This window comes from Diadema antillarum, unplaced genomic scaffold (assembly GCF_040938485.1).
Source record: "Diadema antillarum isolate AM-2024a unplaced genomic scaffold, OU_Dant_1.0 seq00001617_RagTag, whole genome shotgun sequence".
In the NCBI taxonomy this organism is placed as follows: domain Eukaryota; kingdom Metazoa; phylum Echinodermata; class Echinoidea; order Diadematoida; family Diadematidae; genus Diadema; species Diadema antillarum.
In genome coordinates this window covers 353,479-362,231 of record NW_027272329.1, presented here as the reverse complement: position 1 = coordinate 362,231, position 8,753 = coordinate 353,479, and the positions used below count along the sequence as shown (strand labels likewise).

The following is an 8,753-nucleotide window of genomic DNA, read 5'->3' as shown; positions in this document are numbered from 1 at the left end:
TCGGAGTTTCCAACATTTTATGATTTTTGAGATAATGAAAAATCTTTCTGGAAATATGAAAGATCATAAAAATTCAAAAAGTTCATTTGATGATTTTTTTTGTTGAAATAGCTATTAAGATATCAAAAAAAAAAAAACAATCCTACTAATAGATGGGACCCATCGTTTATTGAGATCGCTTAGATTTACTTTGTTTTTGTATACCTCAGCCATTTCAAAACCGATATTCATCCAAATAGTAAACTTCTTGACATTCTAAAATGTTTTCTGAGTATCTCACAAATAGTTAAAAGCTGAATTCTCACCTCAACCAAATACCTGCACATCCCATTAACATACATATTAGGAGGCTTAGCTACCTTCAGGGCCGGCGCTGCGTTTTTAAAAGTTGCGCAGTTTATATTTCTGATGCCATTTCCGGCTTTCATCAGCTGACAAGCAAAAAACAAAAACACCAAAAACGAAAGGGGGAAGAAAAAAGGCCTTAAAGGACAAGTTCATCTTCATAGACATATGGGTTGAGTGAATGCAGGAATATTAGTAGAACACATCAGTGAGAGTTTGAGCAAAATCGGACAAGCCATTCAAAAGTTATGAATTTTTTAAGTTTCTGCTCAGTCACGGCTGGATGAGAAGACTACTCTAGCTTGTGATGTCACATGAGTACAACGATATAAAGAAAGAATAAAGGAAATTCAACATATTCCATTTTTCTGGCATTACAAAAGAACACTCGACTTCTCTCTTTCAGAAGGCAGGGGGAATAATAATGACCTTAACATACGTCAGTAGCAAGTCGAAGAAATGTGCACTTTATTCAAAAAGTTAAGTTTTGTGAAATTCTCTTTTTATTTTCCTTATATAGTTGTACGCATGTGACATCATACACTGTAGTAGTCTTCTCTTCCAGCAGTGACTGCGCAGATACTTAAAATATTCGTAACTTTTGAACGGATTGTCCAATTTTCCTCAAACTTTCACTGATGTGTTCTACTAATATTGCTGCATTCTCTCAATCCTTATGTATATGAAGGTGGACTTGTCCTTTAACGGTGATTTTCACCAAACAAAAAAAAAAATCAAATAGATAGAAAATAAGCGTTCCGGCCCCCGGCTGCGCCGGCCCTGACCTTCGTCTTCTTGGTCATCATTGGCACTACTATTTTACATTTTTAAGTTTCATTCCACGATAAGCTCTGCTTATTGTTATCATCCATGGAATATTCTGTAGTGATATTTTTTATTATCCTTTATATCTTTATATCATGGTGAGCAGATAACACTGCACTGTAATGTGAAATTCACAATAAGCAATTTAAGACGGTTCCCATGGTGACAGCTTAGATAAAGAAAAAGCTTTATTATCGTTCATATCCTTGTAAATCAACCAGGATCTGGATATTATCTTTAATACTTTAAAAAGGCAACTCACCGCAGTCCAATGCTGTGTGCTACTCCCGAGGGATCAACATCCACCAAGCGATGGGATTGGCTGTCGGTCAGAAGTGTGGCCCCAAAATCTGCAAACACTCTGGGGTTTCCTTCCTCATACTGAACAAAGAGGTGACTTCTGCTCTCAGGCAGCTCGGAAGCTTCCTACAAAACAGGAAAAAACAAGAAAAAGCCACATGGCCTTTTGAGTAGCATTGTGTATTAGCTTGAATATGCGCCTTCTAGCTGTGTTCCTGAAATGTTACAAGACATGGAAAGCATGTCATGTGATCTGTGGATCTACGGAATATTGGTGAAGGCCAAACTTAACTTTTGATTGTCTATCATACGTGGTGCTTCCATTGGACGCGAACGCTTCCGACGTCGATTTTTGCCTCGTACGAAATGGGGCCGATGTTTTTCTCCAGAATCAGATCATCCAGCTCAAAACTTCGACGCAGCAATTTGCGTTTCTTGTTTTGCTGGCTGACGATTTATTCCTTCGCCTTCTTGATGATATCGGTACAAATATCGTGGAGGCGCATACAGAGGTTTCACGATATGAGCAGTTCCACTGATGCTACACCCGTGCATTGGGCAACATATCACTATCAAAGAAACCAGGAGAGCAAGATATGTAAACTTCCTTCCGTGACTTTCTGCAGCCTTGTTTTTACATGGAATTGCTGTTCGTTCGAGGTAGACGGCGCCGTGGTCACCAGGAGTGCCAACCGACTGGTAGGGGAATAATCCGATGTACGTATCGGTCGTGAAGAACTCAAGTGAATCGGGTTCATTGCAAATGGAACCGAAGGCAAATAAAAGCCACCTCACTTTGACTATGCAGCTACGTGTGTTATTTCCATGCTTTGCCAAATGTTTGCGATGCGTGTGAGTCGATCTCATGATTCACTTCCATGTCCTTCAGCTCACCAAGTGTGTCTGCTTGAAAGCGATTTATATTAATAGTTGATTATTTTAGAGCGCTCCTGTTCCACTGGAAACAAACAATTATGAGCTCATAATGATTGCATCCCTCCTCGCCAATGATGATGATATACAAGAAATATCAGGTAGAGACAGTATACTATTCTATAGTGCATTTATACGCATATCAAAGGAAGTATAGGTCTTCCTCGAAAAGGTCGTTCAGCGTTGAATCCACGGATACGTGATGAATCTCGGCACATCCAGTTGAGGCGAACGCTTGAAAGTCACCCGCGACCAAGCAGATTTGAGACTTAACCCCCGACGACGAGTACACAGTCTTTCTCATCTACTCTGTTCCTCGTTCAGTACCATTCCCTTTGATTTGTATGCTCTCCCTTGCATTGCATTTTGTCTACATCACTGTACTGCTTGAGGGAGTTTCTAAGGTTCATGATCACCTCATGTCACACATTTCTTTCCAAAACAGTTTCTATAATAATTGCAGGTTTAGAGGCTTCCACCGCAGAGAAAAATCGCAACAATTTCTGAGTCGGTGAAGAAACTGAATATTATATTGGAACATTTGTGAATCTTTTGTGCAAACTGGAAAGATGGATGACAACTCTGAAATAGAAAATAACAGGATTTGATTTGAACTGCAGCACACGGATCCCGACTTTGAAAATGGTGGCACGCAGTGACACGTCATACGCCGAGAAAGAGGCCTATGCTTTCCCTTCTGCAAAACCTGAGGAACAGCTCTGAGGAAAGCCAGTCTTCCTGAAAAATAAAGACATACAATCAGTGAGTGAGAAGGGAATTTCAAACGAGGACATGTACAAATGCCTCATTCGGAGTGTGCAAGGACGAGAAATAAAGGGAATACAGAGAATTCGTAGTCTATGGAGGCTATACGTGGAAAATCGGGAGTCAAGAATGAAACTGATCAGTGGCGTATCTACGGGGGGCAAGGGGGGCACGTCCCCTTGGCGCCACTCCTTGGGGCGCCGAAAACGAAAAAAACGAGAAAAAAAAAACGAAGAAGAAAAAGAAGAAAAGAAGAAGAAGAAGAAAAAAAAAACTCGCCCGGACCGGGAAGGGGGGGGGGGAAAGAGAGAAAACCAAATCAAACAAGATAAAAACAAAAAATGGCAATGCTTATTGTGTTCACACAAGAATTCCACGTTTTGTACGCTGAAATTTCGGCTCGCTCGCTGCGCTCGCTCGCCAAATTATATATATAAAAAAGAAGATAAGAACAAAACGTGATGATAACGCGGACAAAATGACTTGTATATTGTGTTCACACATGCCATCGTTAGAAGGGAAAATGTTGCACAAAGCAGCGGCTGCAATTTTATTTCTTTCGTTCTGAAGCGATCGCCCATTGGATCAAACGAGGGCGCCAAAGGTGTCGAACATACGGGGGGGGGGGGGGGGGGCGCAAAAAACCAAATCAAACAAGATAAGAACGAAACGTAATGATGACACGGAATGATTATACAAATTTCGGCTCACTCGCGCGTACCAATTTAGAGTATTTTTTTCAAGTCCTCAGTTTGTTGGTATAAATCGTTATCTATAAGGCAGTCACTATATCTTCATTAGAATTGTAAGATTTAATAAGCAAAAATGACAAGAATTCCATGTTTTGTAAGCTGAAATATAGAAATTTTCGGCTCGCTCGCTGCGCTCGCTTGCCAAAATCTATATAAAAAAAGGATAAGAACAAAACGAGATAATAGCGCGGAAATATACAAATTTTGGCTCACTCGTGCGTACTAATTTGGAGTATTTTTTCAAGTCCTCAGTTTGTTGGTATAAATCGTTATCTATAAGGCCGTCACTATATCTTGATTAGAATTGTAAGATTTAATAAGCGTAAAATGACAAGACTTTCATGTTTTGTAAGCTGAAATACAGAAATTTTCGGCTCGCTCGCTGCGCTCGCTCGCCAAAATGTAAAAAAAAAGAGATAAGAACAAAACGTGATGATGACGCGGAAATATACAAATATTTTCGGCTCGCTCGCTGCGCTCGATCGCCAAAATTTATCTAAATTTATTACATTTAAATCACCCTCAAAAGACCCCTTTTAAGGACGTTCCTCAGTTAAAGTGAAGTCCATGTTATTTTCTTCAAACTTTCCATACCGTAACTGTGACCCATCCGAAGCCCAAATATGTAAATAAAACCATAGGTTCATGTGCTTGTTTTTCTTCTACGGGACTTTGAAGAATATGACTAATCTGCCGTCCTTTACCAAAATGATAGCGTTACAGGATCAAGACCATGATTGGCAACAAAATCTGCAATGACAAACTTAAATCCCCATAATTCTTTCAAGATCCACGCTATTTTCTCCAAATTTGCAAGAATTGCAGAAAAAGGTACCAAAAACGAGTAAAAGGTTTTAAAGTTAGGGTTTACACTCTCATTATAGAGCAAGCAGCGCCCTCACGCAGCAGAAAACACCGAAATCTCTCAAATCCTTCTCATCCACGTTTTCTGCTAGGGGTGAGCTAAAGGGCAAGGTTCATAAAACTTATGCTGTACATTCAAAACCCATGTCATTTTCACGAAACTTGATCAAATTATAGAAGAAGGCTTACTAATTCTAGAAAAACAATAAAAATTGGGGGTTCATGTGCTAGTTTTTGTGCAAGCAGCGCCCCCATGCGACATATATCATCGTAAATCCCCAAAATCTGGTCAGGAACCTATTACAGGGATGCCGTGACAGGGTGGGTTCATAAAACATATGCTGTACATTCAAAACCCATGTCATTTCCACGAAACTTGACCAAATTGTAGAAGAAGACTTACTAATACCAGAAAAACAATAAAAAGTGGGGGTTCATGTGCTCGTTTTTGTGCTATCAGCGCCCCCATGCGACATATATCATCGTAAGTCCCCAAATCTGGTCAGGAACCTATGCAGGGATGCCCTGACAGGGTACGTTCATAAATCTCACGCTGTACATTCAAAACCCATGTCATTTTCACGAAACTTGACCAAATTGTAGAAGAAAGTTTACTTATTCCAGAAAAACAATAAAAAATGGGGGTTCATGTGCTAGTTTTTGCGCTGGCAGCACCCCCATATGATAGCAATCATCCTAGGACCCATAAATCTGGTTATAAACCTATCGTGGGTGCCCTGATTAGGAGGGGTTCATGAATGTCATGCTGTACATTCAAAACCCATGTCATTTTTACGAAACTTTATTAAATTATAGAAGAAGGGTTACTTAATGCAGAATAATTGTAAAAATGGGGGGTTCATGTGCTCGTTTTAGTGCTAGCAGAGCCTCCTTGCGACAGAAATCATCGTATAAGACCCCCAAATCTGGTCAGGAACCAATGCAGGGATATACCCTGCTAGGATGCATGAATCTCATACGGTTCACTCAAAACCTCATTTTCTTTTTCTTTAAAAAAAAAACAAACAAAAAACGTGTCACAATTGCAGTGATATGGTGAAAAAAATATTCAGAAAGGAAGGTCCATGTGCGTTTTTGTTATTATTTCCCTTCACACAGCCATAATGCTATTATGTGGACGCAAGCGTGGAAAACTCCACATTGACATGCTTGTTTGTTTGTTTGTTTTACCCACTTGCTGTAACCATGTGTTGAAAGTGATAATGGAGGAAGAAGAATAAATAAAAGGAAATGGGAGTTTTTGCATTAGTCTGACGGTCCTCCAAAGGACACACAAATCTTAATATAATGACGTTGATTGTAGATTGCATGTGTTGTTTGTTGCAGTGGTTAGTAAAGTGCGTGTTGTAAACTATGGAGATGTCACCTTGAGTACCCCCCCCCCCCCCAAAAAAAAAAAAAAAATTATTCTCCTTTTGTTACACCAGATTTGGTAATCAAAAATGAATATCTGAATGGTGAAAGTGATAAATACATGTTTGATAATACTTTCGTGACCTTGTATTTTGTAACCAAAAATTAAAAAAATATACATTTTGTATTAGTAATGACAACTTTAGATCTAACTTAGATTTTGACAGAAATACTCAGATTGTTGTAGTTGTTAGACCTAAAGATGAAATGTGTGTCATGAATTATATTAGTTTTGTTGTTGTTTTTTATTGTTTTTGTTGTTGTGGTTGTTGTTTTTATTACCTAGTCTAGTAGACTAGTAGAGCCCGACTAGGGCCTGTAGGCCCTATGTACCTTAGCACTCGACTTGACCAAGTTGATAAACAGAAAATGAACTGCATGTCACAAAACAGATGGATTGAAAATGGAAACAGCTCAGTTCCACTTCCAAGCTTCCCGATTCTGTCGATCAGTGTTGTGCTACCATAACCATGTATATGCGGTTCGGACCTCTGAACACTGCTTAGTACGTACAAATTGTAGCGCGTACAGTCGGCACGCGAGCCGAGCGAGGCCGTCCAGCGCGGCGGCGGTGGGGAGCTGTCGGGTATCCGTGCGTACCACACTCTAGCTCGATCTCCTAGCATAGCAGCTGCTCAGCTCAGCTAGCTCAGCTCATTACTCGTGCGTGCGCTTCTACGCTCTTTGTTACGTCACTGCCAACCTGCGCAGCTAGGATGCGCACAAACTCAACTGAGGAACGTCCTTAAGTGCTTGAAAAAGCATATTATATCATGCGGACTTTTTTTAAAGTCCCTACCAGGATGGGGTTCGGGTTGAACACTGTCAGAAATTAGGGGCGCAATTTTCGCGCTTGCCCCGGGCGCCGTTTTCCCTAGATACGCCACTGATAACAAATGGCGTGAACATCGGAAATGCCAATGTCGCAGTGTATGACCAAAACCCTTTCATGACGAATGGGAAGGAAAACAGTCTACGTCTCCTCATCAGAGACATACCACTTTCAGTTCTCGATACTGTCATCACCGATGAAATGGAAAAATGCCAACACAAGGTCTTCGGTGCCCCCATCCGTAAACGTCTCCGTGTAGATGGTCTCCTTTCTGACTGCATAACCGGCAACCGGATAGTCTACATACAGCATCCATCGAAGCCCCTGCCTGGAGACATGAACTTTGGTATTTTTAAAGCCAAAGTCTACCACTACGGCCAGATCGTACCACCAGCAAGGGCAACCCTCATGTGCTCACTTTGCTTGAATGCAGGACATCACCGGTCGCAATGCAGCAACCCCATCGTCTGTCGACGATGCAAACAACCCGGACACCTGCAACAGGAATGCTCCTTCGAGACCCCGCCCACCTCACCGACCAGAGACGCAAGCGAACATGCACCGATGCCAGCTCCATGGCTTCCCCCGTCGACATCAACCTCTGCTGCTACACAATCAGTGAACTTGATGGAACAGCTGATCGCATCGGGTCGACAAGCCGCGAGTACAGCGAGTGCTCGTCATGACAACTAGACGCACACCCAGCCCAAAGTCGGGGATCGCAACACGTCACAGCCGCGACAGTTCACTGACAAAGCAAACGGAGAAATCTCATTTCCCGCGCTAGTCTAGCTTCTGGACTCTTTTTACTCGTAGGGTTGATTCAGTGTTCGCGACAAGCCGTATGAGGGCTTGACACCCGAGGATTGCGATACGCCGAGAACTGCGATACCCGAAAAAATTAGGCGCGCAGTCTCTCGATTATCGCAATCAGAAAATTTGCGCCCTCTGTTGGTATATCGCACCAAGGAAAAGGGGACGGAGCCCAGACTATTCCCGCGCGCACAGAGTCTGTCATTGATCTCGCAGCAGACCGGTCGGAGATGACCGAGTCTCGCACACACTCAGAAGCTTCGAGCGAAGAATCGTCGAGCAAAGATGACGGCGTGGAAGCGTTGTCTGAACTCTCCGCTGAATCACCAGAACTACCTAAACGAACAACAAACGGAAGCAAAGTGAAATAAACGAAACGGAAGCAGAAATCATCGAAAATAAAGTGCCAAAAAAGAAATGAGTGAAGTGACAAAGAATATATTGGCGTTCTCTTTTCCCTTTATCTAAATGGCGAACTGTCATAAAATCAGTTTAAATGTAAGAGGTTTAAGAAATAAAGACAAAAGAAGTCAGGTTTTTCACTGGTGTAGGCACCAGAAGGCAGATATTGTATTTTTTTCAAGAGACATTACACTGGTGTAGTGATTTTGAATCAATTGTCAGAAGTGAATGGCGGCGTCCGTGCTTCTTTGTGCATGGATCAAATCATTCACGAAGAGTTTCAATATTATTTAGTGATAGACTTGATGCTCAAAATATTGTAGTAAAATAAGGGTCAACTACTAAAACTCAGAGCAAAGGTTCAAGATACAAATCTCATGTTACTTAATGTGTATGCGCCAACGCAAAGGCAATACAGAGAGAGTGTCTTTCATGGATTGAACTCTTAATTACTTAAGCAGTGTACATGTGATTGCGAATTGATACTA

At 41.4% G+C, this 8,753-nt stretch overlaps 1 pseudogene; it reads left to right on the top strand.

Moving 5' to 3' along the window:
* Positions 1-3,045: 3,045 nt before the first annotated feature.
* On the top strand, positions 3,046-8,234 carry LOC139711138 (uncharacterized; annotated as a pseudogene).
* The last annotated feature ends 519 nt before the right edge of the window (positions 8,235-8,753 follow it).